Source organism: Haemorhous mexicanus, chromosome 6 (genome assembly GCF_027477595.1).
Source record: "Haemorhous mexicanus isolate bHaeMex1 chromosome 6, bHaeMex1.pri, whole genome shotgun sequence".
NCBI lineage: Eukaryota > Metazoa > Chordata > Aves > Passeriformes > Fringillidae > Haemorhous > Haemorhous mexicanus.
Window position 1 is genome coordinate 14,408,456 of NC_082346.1, and position 14,045 is coordinate 14,422,500.

Here is a 14,045-nt window from a genome sequence, read left to right on the forward strand (position 1 = left end):
TCTAATCAGAAAAGAGAGTTCTTCACTCTTTCTGTAGTTCCAGTCTGGTGATCCAGATTGCCCCTAACCAACATCTACCTAAGGGCAGAAAGATGCTATAAACATCCTAGAGAGCTGGTGATGGAGAAGCCTGAAAGATTAGACATGTTTTTTATCCCTGGAGTTTTTTGTTTGTTTGTTTATTTTCTGTTTTTTTAATTGGAACATATTTTCCTTCTCCCCTTCCTTTCTTACATGACCACTCTATTTACACCTTGCACAATTCTCACTCTTCAGTTTTGCTAACAGTATTGCTGATTCATTGATCCATTCATGATCCAGGGCTCCTTTCAGTCCTTTCCAGCAATGCTACTGCCTGGCCAATTATTTTATTGTGCTGATACATCTTTTCCTTTCCCCTCTGACCAGCTCTTATCTCACAAAAGTCTCCACATTTTCTTTGGTGTGTCCTTTTCAAAATGGAGAGTTAATAACTAGGTCAGCTTCAATAAGAAAGGTGAGTGTGGAGTGCTAGTCTGTGCTCAGGAGCCTCCTTGCCCCTTACAGAAAGAATCTCTCACATTTCCTCAATCTTAATCCGCTTTTAATGGCCTTACTTATTAGTTGCTAAGCTGTTTTCTTCTGGAGAGCTAGAAAAGATAGCCCACATAGTAAGATGCTGGTATTTTGTGGCTAGGTACAACATCAGAATGTCTGAATTTGTGTCTTGCTCTTTTGTGGTGGATTAGGACCACTGAGGAAACTTATTCAGTACTATCTGTGTTTAAGAAATGAGAGCCTGGATGAGATTTCTGGCCCTTGAGCAAATTTTCTGAGTGCCCTTGGGTGACTCAGTTGCTTGTCTCTGTTTCAGCTCTCCCTCTCTGCCAGACTGATGTAATATTCCATGCCTAATACAGGTGCTGAGGAGCTAATTAATGAATGCCCGTGGAGCGTGCCGACCGCTGATGTACGGATCGGTACCCCTGAGGGACACCAGCAGAAAGCTGCTTGGGAACACAGCTTGGCTTGCCAGGCTGGAGAATGAGAAAACTCTCAAACAAGTGGACAGGAGGTTGGTAAAAGGAAGCAGGAGAGAGCCCAGAAAAATTAGGGCTGATATAACAAAAGGCATTCATACCCTAACTCTAAAGGAATCTGACGTTTCGTTGTTCCCTTCATATTTGGACACTTGGAACACTTTAATCCATCATATTTGAGTGGGGAGTCTAAAAGGCTAAAGAAAGACCTCCTGAAAGGCATTTGCATAGTGTACACACTGAAAATCTATAGACATATAGATTAATTTAAACCTTGAAATTTAATAAGCATTAAGCAAGCCCTGAAAAATGCACACAAACATATTCTGGTGAAAAGCTACATTGTGATCCTTCCTGTATGAATTATAGCACATATACAATAACTGCCATGAATTCTGCAGAGAATGTGAGAATGCAGGCACCTATTCAGATTGGAGGCCATAAAAAAGGAACCTCTAATAACAAGTGGATCCTAACATTTTTTGAAATAACTAAAATAAGAAAGGGACCAGAGGGAGTGAATTGCATAAGGAGTGGAAAATCCTGAACCCATGCTGGCCCGAAAGAAGTATCAGAAAGAAAGAGCTCCTTTAAGTAAAAAACCTCCCAAATTAGACCTTTGTCTGACCAATTCAATAAGAAAGGAACAGGGAATAGGGAAAGTCATTCAAATGTATTCATTAAGTTGGCAGAGAAATGCTTATTAAAGAAACTCTCATCTTGATTCCTTTTTTGGGGAGAAGGAAAAGAAGAAGGAAGGGAAAGACTTTTTTTTATTATTATTTAACATTAATGGTTCAAAGGCATTCTTCCTATTATTCCTTCTATTTTGACTTGCTGCATTTGAAAAATATGTTGTCTTTTAAATAGATTTATTCATTTCACCAGCATCTGACACCTTTTGTCGGAAGTTCCTTCATTTTTCCAGTTTATTTCTTAACATGTATTTGTATAAGTGGCTTCCACTGTATTAATTGATGTGTTTGTGTCTGTTCAGAGCAAATGCATTCTCCTCACAGGGATTTTAACAGGCATTTGTTTAAGTGCGTTTTGCTTTTCTGTGTCTATTTCTGCTTGTTTTTCTGGTAGAGAAGGAGACATTACTAACATGCAGCCAGCATAATGAGTCCCATTAACTCCCAGTTCAGTTTGCTTTTTGACCACCTCTCTTTTAATGACTGTACTTTTCTTGACTGCAAAGTTTGGGGAATAGGAAGACTGTTCGCTCTGCTGGATTTTAATACATGTTTACATCCTTCTTTGCAGAACAGCACCACCTCTCAATTAATGTTACTCCTAGCCTTAAAAAAGCAATTGATAATAAATAAATGCGAGCACGTGTTGGAAAAGTGTGGTGCGAACCAGAATTTTTACAAAGGCTGCTAAGCAATTTTAGAAGCAGCATTTGTGTTCTAATATTTTAAAGCTTTTTCATTGATCTTCTGTTAAATGAGAAGCAAGAATTAACCTCAATGACAGTGCTAGTAGCTCTGCAGTCTATTTTGGCCTGTTCTTTAAGTAAAAAGAGCAACCTAGATGAGAATTTTGTGCTTCACTGGATATTGAAAGATGAGGCAATAAACTGCTAAACTTGAGTAATCACACACTCCCAGAGGAATGCCTCAAATGGGGTTGGTCAAAAACCTTGAAATTCTAGCCTTCTGCACACTGCCTGGGCTTTAACATTTGATGAGAGTCATTATAGTGGGGGACTGAATACAAGTGTCTTCTGATTACAGACCTTCCATTAAAAGTTCCCACCAGTGTGCCTTTCCATAGAGAAGCGTCAATGGGATTAAAATCTCAATTCACCCCAGTCAATTCTCCAGTAACACGATTTCATTAGAGGCAGGCAGGGAGGAAAATGGACTAGAAAGCACTGAAACAGCTGGTGTATAAATTATAAAGTGTACTTTCTACTAAGTGAACACACCTTCCGCTCAGCCACATTACTAATTAATGTGTAGGGTAGCCGATTTTATGTAAATTGTATTCTTCCTCTCTCCTGTGCTTTGGTTAACAACAGGTTCTTCTAAATCTTGGAAAAAAGAAAGATTATGCAAAGCTATCATCATATGAAAATAACGTATTAACATACTGCCTGTGAACTGTATCCAATCAGTTCCTTTTCACTGGCGTGTGTACAAAACAATTAAAATCAAATTTATATTGCACTTCTTTAATATATTCTGGCATTAATATAATCAACGAACAAGTGTTAAAAAGTCTTACAGGCCTATTCTGCTTTAAAATGATATGTTTGTTCTCAGGGTTAGTGGATATTTTCAGCTTCTCTAAAAGGGAACTAAAATGAAAAGTTCTCGGCGTACAAATGCAACTCTGGCAGGTTCATGTGGAGCCTTTCAAAATTCCAGAATTCCAGCCTCTCTCTGCCTGTTGTGTTCATTTTTTTAGCTGGTGTCTTTACTCCTGGGTTTTGTCAGCTGTTCCCCATGTTACCTGCAACATATTGGTTTTTAATTATTGGGTGTTGCTGAATTACAGCTCATAAAGTTCATGAGAGCCCTGGATTGTCGGGATGACCCGCAGGCTGCTCTGGTGTCAGGCAGACACACACACCCAGGAGCTGTCTGCGTGCCTGCCAGGGCCCAGGATTTCACCTGGAGCCTGAAGGATGGCTCACGTGCCACCAGCATATCCTTATTTTCCATGTTTCATGCTCTGAGGCTGCGTTTTCCCTGTCTGTTTTCCTTGCTGCCTTTGGTGTACTCTCATGTGACGTGTGGCAGGAAGAACCGAGATATTCTGTCACTGCTCTCAGTGCTAGAAGATCTCAGAAACAAAAAAACCTGGTGTGAATAAAACACTTTTGTCATTCACAGGGGTGGAATGTCTACCAAGAAGTTATTTATTCCGTCCTTAACGATATCTGCATCTCCCCAGGAGCAGAGCCTTGTCGAGCCCCTCCGCCAACAGGCACTCCACACTTCATCAGGCAGTTTTTCTCAGGGATTCTGAGAAAATTCTCAGGGATTCTGAGAAGATTCAAACAGAACTTTGCTGTTTCTTAACACCTCTAGCTGCAGGTAAGCCCATTTCTTGTCCTACGCACTGAGGATAAAGAAGAGATTATTCTTTGAATTTGCCTTTTACTTATTTTGAGGACCTATCCTCCCTCAGACAGATATACTAGAGACTAATGCTAGTGCCCGGCCAAGATGATTCCTAAAACCATGATCATGAAGCTGGAAATTATTGGTTTTCCCCTCCCCTGGCAGTGCTGAACCTGTCTACAAAGACACATCCCTCTGAGGAGACCAAAAGAGAATGTATTTCCTGGGAGAAATAAATGAGTGAGATCCTCATACCACTTCTGAGCCTTTTTCTAAAGCAAAACTACTTCTTATGGCAGGAGACAAACTAAGCTGAGAACATAAGCTCACTTCAGTTTGGACCAGAGGAAAGGTCAGTGTCTTTGCATTAAGTGCTCTCATGTCATCCTTATTTACGATTTCCTAACAATTAATTTAGCCAGATAAAAAAAGTGATTGGCCTAATTCCATTTTGAAATTGCAGGTTTGAATTCTTGGAAGCACAAATGGTTGTACATTTACATTATCAAAAATAGCTTTAGACTCAAACTGTTTCTTTTTCTCTTCAGCTCTTTTCATCAAAGCTACAAAATGAAGGTGGGTGAGGAATACAGAGGAGAAGGAAAAAATACTAGGATTCATTGCCAAGTACTTTCTCTTTGTCCTTCATTTCCTACCAGTGGATTTGGAATGGAACCAGGCTGAGCAGATGACTGACAGAGTAGTACCTCACACTAAGCACTGGGTCAGACCTACTGCAATGTTTTCCTCCTTGATGCTGTTGGTGCCATAAAGGGCATCAGCAGGCTGGCCCTCAGCCTTGAGGCAGAGGGCAGCATCATCTGCAGCTCTCTGTAGGGACAGCACAGGAACGGAGGAGGTGCACATCCCACCCTTGGTCACAGCAGTGGAAGCCCAGGAAGCATCAGTGGGAACTGAAGGGAGCCAGGGAGGTCTGAGCAGAGACACAGATGACAGCACTTGCCTTCCCTGACTGCTCACCACTCCAGGTAAATGTTGTCTCTGCCACTCCCTCTGGCTGTAAGTCACTGTCAGATCCTTCCCCACTGGCTGAGGGACACTGGGGTGGCACTCTCCAAGCCTGTCAGCACTTGTGGTGCTATTACTACTCACTAAAGGAAAGAGGACAGACACAGAGCTCTGGTACCCAGGTTTGCTTTCCCACTTACAGCACCAGGAAAAGATGCTCTGTCACTCTTTCAGAAATACTTTGCTGATGAACTATTGCCAAATAAGTTAAACAAATAAATCTCAGGGGCCTCTGAAGGTGATCCTCCAAAAATGGCTTAACAGAGCTTAACAATGGCTTGCCTGGCCATTTACTGGTTTGCTCTTTTTGGAAGGAGCAAATGTATCAAAAGATAAGTTGTAATTACTCTTTTCTAGGCAGCTCAAAGTAAAGACACAACAGAGAAAAGAAGCTTCTCTTTCTTTGGGTGGTGTTAGGTTGAAAGCTGATGAGTAATTTTCTCAGTGATTTGGGGGTTGCACATCTTCAGTCAGAGAGATTCTCACATTCCTGCAATTTTTAAACAGGCTTTTTTTTAAAATGCTGCTGTATTATTTGTACCAGTGTTTGGTGTATTCATGGGAAATTATCCTATTTGTCTTCAGTGGATACTGCACAAGACTCAAAATGAGAAACATTTCCATAAAGTTTGTTAGGGTTCAATGTGTATTTTTTTTTTTTTGTGATAAGGAGAATGAAAAAGATAATTGTAGTTGCATTTTAATTACATTTATTGGAGATGCACATTGTCTAAGACCTAGAATATCTCTAGCATGATGGAAGACAGCAAAAGAATGGGATTAAAGTAGATGAAGAAGAGATCTCAGGCCTAAATAGTGATACAGAGAGGATAACCAATCTGAAATGGTTGAAATTGTGCAGCTTTAGGGGATGTTTAGTTTCTTAGCACAAATTGCACAAATTTAATTTCTGCCTGCATTCCCATAATTATTTTTGTTTCGAAGTAACTGTGAAATTGAGTCTTTTGCTTCTGCTGATATCAGGTCACTTCTGAAAACAAAGTGTATCTCAGAGAACAGAAATATTATTATTATTCAAAGGCTGCGTGCTTGGGCAATTATGCAAACACTGTCCTACTGTCAGTCAGTACAAACCTTTCCTAAAATACCTGGAACCCTTGAATTAATTAAACATCTCATCACCTCCGAATGCCACTATGCAAGGGGTTCACCTCCTCCCCAAACCCACCCCAAAATTCCCCTCCAAGGTCATTTTATCATGCAGTTGTCCAGCTGAATGTTGTCCTGCAGTGAACACTGCTGCTCCTCTAATCACTGAGTACAAGCTCACGTGTGTACAGCTCTGCAAACTCTGTATGCTCTTCTAGCAAAAGTCAACTTGGTGACTCACACGTTGCAAGAAGTGTGAAATCTACTGAAAGCAGCATTGCTTCCCTGAAGAAAATAAGTTTTTGTGGCCTAACCTCAGAGACTGCAGAGGCTGGTGGCCCCTTTCCATAATGGCTGGAAGTTTAGGAGCACAGTTCATATGAAAACAGCTGGAGAAAAAAAGGCCTGGTGGGGGAAAACCCCAAAAACAACATACCAAGTGTAATGATAGAGAATGGAACAAGAATTTTTTTTTTCTTTTTTTTTTTTTACTCCCTAAGTACTCTTAATGGGAATAAATGGTTTATCTCTTCAGATCTGTGTATTACTGCAGAAATATCCCACTGGGAAAAGGCTGCATAAGTTCTGGCCACCGTGTAAATCCCACACTGAAGACTCACTTGGGAAGAAGAAAAGACATAAAATGTTGAGCTGGCTCTCTAAGTGAAGGTAAGTGTTGTCCTACATAAACAGTAATGAGAGCAAAGCTAAAATGGTGCCCAAATTTTGTTTCAGAGGCAAGCCGTTGTTATGTCAGCCAAAGCCTTCTTGATTTTTATGAAGGTGGAGACTGTTTCTCCCTTTGTCTATCCTTACTCCCTGGTAAACAGGCATGTATAAAACCAGACCTATATAAAAAGGATGGCATTCACACCCTGTGTTTTGTGCCCCCCCCACCTGGCTACACCCTGTGTGTGTGGCACTCAAAAGGGCAAGCGTGTCCCACAGGGAGGAGGAATATTCAGCCTTCCACAAATGGCTTTGAACCAGCTGCACTTCACAAAACCACCCTGCAGAGCCCCTGGGCCTGGGTACTCTTGCTGGGACAAGTTCATCCACGACTGTATGGGGAGCTGCTTAATTGAGGCTCATTACTTCCATTTCCTACGGACACCGCGCCCCCCGTGAGGCGCCGCTCAGCCAAGGGCTGGGGCAGGGGGTGGAACAGCTGCTGCTGCTGCTCGTGTGCAGGAGGGAGAGGATGGGGGAGAACAGTGCCCTCACCCAGCCCTGCTGCCTCTGGGCTTGGCACTGCCTGTGAGCAGGAGCAAGCTGCCAATCTGACCTCTCAGGCAGGGGCACACACCTGCCTTGGCCACCACAGAGCCTTTGGCCACAGAGGATGGTGCACTCCTGACAAACTGCCCCCAGCAGTGAAGGTGTTCCCTTCACCCCTTTGGGATGTCTGGCAATCTGTCTGTTTTGTCCTTTTTTAGGAAGGTTCGTGCTTGGAAGAACCTCAGCTAAAACTCCCGAAGAGGAGAACATCCCTATTTTAACAGGTAACATCAGCCATCTATTTTTTCTTATTGAGGTTGTGTGACCTGCCTCTCCAAGGTCACACAAGCATCCTTCCAAAGCCTCCAGTTCAGATGCTGTTTCTTCTAGCACACAAGCTCACAGGTAGACACAGACTTCCTGCTCATTCCTGCTCCTGTGGACGTCCTGAATCCCTGCTGAGAGCCTTGTTCCTATTTCTTTACAGACATTCTTCCAGTTCTTTGCTGATGTAGTATCCTCAGTTTTCATTATTTAAGACCCATTATGGGCTTTGGCTCCCACAGGTAAATATGCAGTATCTTCCACTTTATGTCAACTTTTCCTGAGGACCACAAAAGCTGTTAAAGGAATTAATCACCTTTTGATTTCCATGGGACAGTGGAAAACCTGTGAGAGAGAACTTAGGCAATGATATCTGTTATTATCACCCTTCTGAAACTCACCACTGCTGAGTGAAAATGAGCTTTGTGAAGGTAATCAATCACTGGCCACCACATGGGTTCCCTCAGTATAACATTAAGGGTAAAACTCATCACTTTGAACAGCATCAACGCAGCCTTGTGTAACACCAATTCTCACTCACCCACTTCTGTAGAGGAGATGAAAGAGGGATCTGTTTACTCAAGATGCTCTGGCTTTGCATTTCACCACTCCCAGTGCAAGTAATGACTTGCTGGACAGCCATTGGACTGGCCAGGCAAGGGCTTCCTGTGCTGCAAGGTGGCATGGGGCCATGGTAGCTCTGCACATTGGCTGAGAAGTCAGATAAATTATAACTGCCTGCATCAAAGCTGTAAAAATGATAAAAATAAATACCATGGTATTACAGAGTGTGCCTTCCTTTGCAGCTGCTGCCAGTCAGGCAGTATGCAGTCAATTCATACAATAAGAAATTATTTCAGAACATATTGCATTATAGCAGAATGTTGTTTCACTCCCCAAAAAAACCCTACATAAGTCCCCCTAGAGGATGTTTTAGGGGAGGGATAAACTCAGAGAGATGGCGGTGTCCATTGTGTTAGACTCTGCACATTAAACATTTGGTAACCCAGAGATGAAAGGTGTAAAAGGACCATCTTTGTGGGCAGAGAAGGTTTCTTGTTTGGCAGCACCTGAGAGCAGAGACAAGCTGGTTCAAGGCATTTCAGACTGGGTTTGTCCTCTCTGCTTGTGTGTATGTAAAGATGCCCAGGTGATTTCCATGGCACAGGCTTTGCAGGCATGCAGTTGCTGCATCCTGTCACTGGAGACTAAGAAGCAGTGGCAGGTCATCACAGAGAGAATTAGCTCATGTATTTTGACAGGTGAAGTTAAATAAAATGAAATAATTTGACAGGAAGTGAAGCAAAAATTCAACAAAGGAATAGACTCGCATGAATATCAGGTTACCAGACGGGGGGGAAATGAGGATGGGAAATGTATATACAAATAAATAAATACAGGATTTTTCATAAATCTGTTTCAACCTCAGCAGTTTGACTAGCTCAGAGTTCCCTGTCTCTTGGCCTGTTTGGGTAAGGCAGTGCTGCTATCACAGTAAGTGCTTTCACTTCCAAACACAAAGTAAAGGGAATGCAGGATCTCTTGCCAAAATCTCTTTCAAAACTGAGTGTGAAGTAACAAAGTAAGAAAGCCCACTTGAGTTTGGAAAGAGCCTAAAATAGGAGCTCTAGGAATTCCAAGGTGCTCTATTAGTCTCATTTCAGGCCCATGGGCTGCACAGGTTTGTGGCCAAGTCACTGTTGATTGTGACTGCTATTCCCACAGGGAAGAAAGGGAAATGCTATATGGGGCACAAAAGCAACAATGCATTTCTGACAATACAGTCTTTTCCAGTGTGAGCACAGGCAGCTTTGTGCTCTAAGGAAACAAGGACCATTTTGCCACCAGTATTATCAAGTGGCTAGGACTGTCTTCATGGTGTGCTGCTGGTAAAAAACATAGACAATAAAGGGAGAAAATGCATCCAAAATTACAGCAAACAAATGCATTAGAAGAGGGAAAAAAAGATAAACTACACAGATGGCATGGAAATCAACAGTGGTGTTTTGTCAGTAAAGATGCTGAGGACATAAAATGGGAAGAGGCAGCACAGCTGCAGCAGGTCACAGCAGTGAGCCCAGCCTGTTCCTGAGAACCACTGCAGCGATGCTCGGAAACAGCACACGGATGTGTGGCCCGACCCAGCCTGATCAGGTGTGCCAGGCTGCAAGCCTGCAGCCAGACATCCTGCCTTTTAGTGGTACATGTCCCCTGGCTGCACACAGCAGGCACGGGCCATCTGTGAGGGAGCAGGATCCCCTCCCGTGCCTGGACCCGCCGGACACGGGCTGGCACAGAGTCAGCCCCAGGGCCACAGGGTTATGGCACCAGAGGCCCCTGGGAGATTGGCTGTGATGGCCTGATAGCCAGAGCCCTGGGAGGGGGCCTGGAGAAGCACAGTCACCTGTGTCACAGCACTGAGATGTGCAGGGGACGGGCTCTCCAGGATGAGAGCAAGTGGGAAGGGCACGTGACACCCAGGCAGCTGAGGAGAACGTGGGAAAATGAAAAGACAATTTATTGTTCCGTGTGTTTAGGCAGGTAAAATTGTGGTTTAGAGACCTGAGCAGAGACTTATACTATTCATAGGTTTGTTTTCTTTATGAGAGTGTTTCTTTTAATCTGTTTTGTTCTGAAGTTATTGTGTGTTTAAGCACTTTGTTGTTATTTCTGCTGTTTAGACTTCATTATGGATGTGTAGGAAAAATCTGCTCGTTATCCACTTTACTTGGATGAATTGTTATCTGATGCTAACATGAAATGTAGGCAGAGTCCTGCAGGAGTCATCCTTTGCTCTAAGTGTGCAGTCTTATTAATCACTTTAAAATGTTTCATGGCTCTCAGAGTTGTCAAGATCTCTCTCAAATCGGGGCCAAGTGTGAAGCAACAAGGTAAGAAGGTGCACTTGATTTTAGAGACTCTAAAATAAGAGCTCTAGGAATGGCAAGCTGCTCTATCACTCTCATTTCAGGCCCGTGGACTCCACAGGTTGTGGCCAAGAAACTGCCAAAATCCAACAGTTGGCTAAATTTATACCTGTGTGTGCTATCGAATTTCAGCTATTGCTGGCCAGATTGTGTAGGAATGCAGGGATGGGAAAGGGGGTAAATTCTGTCAGCCAGGGTGAGCTAACAGCAGACATGATTTTAAAAATAGCATCACCATGGAATTTGCCTGACACAAACTTCAGTCCCACCCTGATGCAGAAGCACTACCTAGCTTCAGGGAAATGAGCAACCAACTGCCCTGAAACCTGTTCAGCATGAAAGGACTTTGCACTTCTTCCCTGCACACACAGACATTTTTTAAAAAGACAATTACAAGATAAATATTACAAAAATAACCACTTTCAGGATCTGTTGTCACAGCTTGATCCAGCTGGGAGGGAAGTGCCGTTGGTATTATTTCTGTGTTCAAGTACTTGAGACATTTATCAGAGATATTGATGTGGAATGCTTATGAGTCAGGTGGAAGATCCTACTTAGCCTCAAATTTCAGGCCAATGGTTTTTGCAAACTTATTGAAATCCAGCCAGGCCAGGCCATGTTCCTGACAAGGATCTACCCAGCTATTATCTCAATATAATGGATTGGTAACCTAGAAAAGTGAAAAGCATAGGAATTTCAGATTTAACCTGACTTCTGCTCTGTCATTTAAGGATCATTTTGCACTGTGTCCATGCACTTGAGCAGAAAATTAATGGTTAACTTTGCAGCCACTCTTGTAAATAGACCTTTTTTCCTTTTTTTTTTTTTTTCCACAATCATAAATCTTGCAGAGAAATGAAAAGCAAGAAAATAAAGATGTATTAGGCCCACATGCTCAGGTATTCTAGGTGGGCTTCTGCTGTGTGGGAGCCATAGAAACACAGAGACCTTTCCTCACCACCAGCAGAGCTATTCAGCCGGAAGCAAGGCTGATTTCAAACCAGTTTTTGCCTAAGACTGCTGGTACCTCCAACTGAGATCTGCTGGAGGGTGCTGGCTTAATTATAAAGTATCTCCCCTACAGCTGCAGAACACTAATCCTGATTCACCAGAATCCAGTGCCTTTGTTTGATTATAAAACTGGCTTTTGAAACTTTTGGAATCAATCTAAGCCACGCAATGGATATAGAGCAGTCATGGGATACACTGCATGCTCTCAAGGTGCCTAGCCAGGACACCTACTCTTTTTGACATATTCTACCAGCCTGTCAGCCAGGGTCACAGTGGCCTCAGTGTAGTTCCACCGTGCTATTTCAGCAGGACATGAGGTCTTGCCATGCACATTTTGTCAATCAGGAAGTGATTTTTCTTCCAAGGGAAGAACTTTGTGTGGTAACAGTCCCTTGGGACACTCCTCCCAGCAGAACCATGTCAGCACAGGTGCACTTTTGTGCCTCGATGCATTGATCAGTTCCTTTTCTGGAACTGAAGCTTCTCCTCAGTCAGTGGCTCCTGGGGAAGGAGGGGAGGCAGGTTGTACTCTGTGCTAGCCAGGAGCCAGCTGTCCCTTCCCCAGCAGTGAAACAGTGCCCATCTCTCGCTCAGCCATTACCTGCAGGCATTCCAGTTTTGTAGGAATTGTAAGGTCTGTGGCCCTGACACTGTATTTCAACATCTGGGAGAGACTTAAGGCTAAATTAAGCAGCACAGTGAAAGGATTTAGTTTTTCCAGAAATTCCTGTGACTTCTGTAACATTTCTACCTTTACTCCTTGGACAAAAATAGCTTTTTTAAGTTGAGGAACTTCTTGAGGGTTGAATATGACTGAAAAAAGAATGTTCTTTTTTTTTTCCCCAGAAGTTTTTCAGGATTCTTTCCTTGGCCTGTACATTAAGTATTTAAAAAAATCATTGAAATACATATTTTGTTTAATGTGCTATAGATTGTCACAAGCCTAATTAAAATCTGAAGCCACTGCTTTTATGTTATTTATAAAATTTCTTAGAGCACAGTATCATAAATGAAACTGATTTGATCTTAAAGCTCCACAGATCAAGCCCAGGGCAAAGGGGCCCTGATTTATTTGGAAATTTTGAATGAAAACAGAGGATATGTATTTATTATTTTAAAAAATAATTCTAGCTTTCCCATAATCTTAGGCACTGAGGCCATTAAAAAGGAGAATGAATTTTGGTATGCAAATAGCAGATAGTGTTTTGCAAAACTACACTGGTGTTATATTAAAAGCCTAAAATCTGTTCACCACAATTTCTGTCTCGCCCCAGCTCACATTATAATTTTCAAACTTATGAAAGCTACAAGAAACTTCAACCCAAGGTAGGAGAACCCTCCTTTGGAAACCTAAGGCCTGGCTTGTATTTGTGTAAAAACCCTTTCACAGCACCCTATAATATAAAGTGTTTTTAAGTTTGTCTAGTACAACCACGAGGTTGATAGCTTCTCTCCACTCATCTGCATTTAGGAATGACTGTGGTTTTAATGAAACGGAATATTCCAAATACTAATGGATCTTAAATTGCTTATTCTTACCAAGAGGTACTCCAAATAGCACATTTGCTTCAAGTATGTGATATAAAGTGATGAGTTAATTCATGTACTTGTGTCAATTGCTTCAAGATACTGAGAATTAGCTGCATTAGTGATATGCTGCTTTTTTTTCCTCCTTGTGCTTTACATATGAACAGGAAAGTGCATAGGAATGGAGATCAATTTAAGCTGAGCTGTGCAAAGCGGGGAGAAATCTGGTGATGGTCCTGCAAATGTCACTGACAAGGTGAGTAAATTCTTTCTTTTTGCATTTTCTTGCTATTCCTTCTACTTAGGCTCGACATAGTTAGGATTTTTGAAGCAGTCTGTGGCAGGGAAGTTTCTGATTGCAGGGAATTAGGGAAGAAGAGTTTGTCTTCAGGAGAGCCACATCAAATGGAGCTTGAAAATCCCTCCTGGTGACCTGCACCAAAGCACAGCTCAAATCACTCCAAGGACCTCTTCTCCACCTGGACTCCCAAACCCACCAGCATCACGTCTTGCAAGAGCAAGAAAAAAGTGGGGACCAATGCACATCCCAGACACATCAAACTTCCCTGGAGATCAAGGGCCAGAGCACAGTGCTATTCCCCAGCCTCAGGGTTCCTCTGAAGTAGAACAGAGCAACAGGTGGTGGCTGTTAATGTGCTGAATGTGGCTTCCCTCTGTGTCCGGCCATGGAAAACAAAGCCAGCCAGCGGATCCATGCCAAACGCTTTGCAAGCATGGAGCTTACACAATTGGGCTCCACCCACATGCCTCACATGGGAATTTTCTCCCTCACCAGCTGGGTTAAG

The 14,045-nt window shown here is 42.6% G+C and overlaps 1 protein-coding gene across 16 annotated transcripts in view; it reads left to right on the plus strand.

Moving 5' to 3' along the window:
• LMO1 (LIM domain only 1) overlaps window positions 1-14,045 on the plus strand; it is a 144,244-nt gene that overhangs the window by 53,680 nt on the left and 76,519 nt on the right. For 9 of the 16 annotated variants that reach the window (XM_059848897.1, XM_059848896.1, XM_059848903.1 and 6 more), the window contains 5 exons: window positions 3,924-4,066; window positions 4,642-5,082; window positions 6,768-6,901; window positions 7,669-7,734; window positions 13,407-13,495. The gene's annotated coding sequence lies outside the window, so the exon portion shown is untranslated. Of the gene's footprint in view, window positions 1-3,862; window positions 4,067-4,392; window positions 4,446-4,641; window positions 5,083-6,767; window positions 6,902-7,668; window positions 7,735-7,937; window positions 8,017-13,406; window positions 13,496-14,045 lie in introns of all 16 variants that reach the window. The other 7 variants (XM_059848898.1, XM_059848899.1, XM_059848901.1 and 4 more) reach the window with 6 other exon arrangements.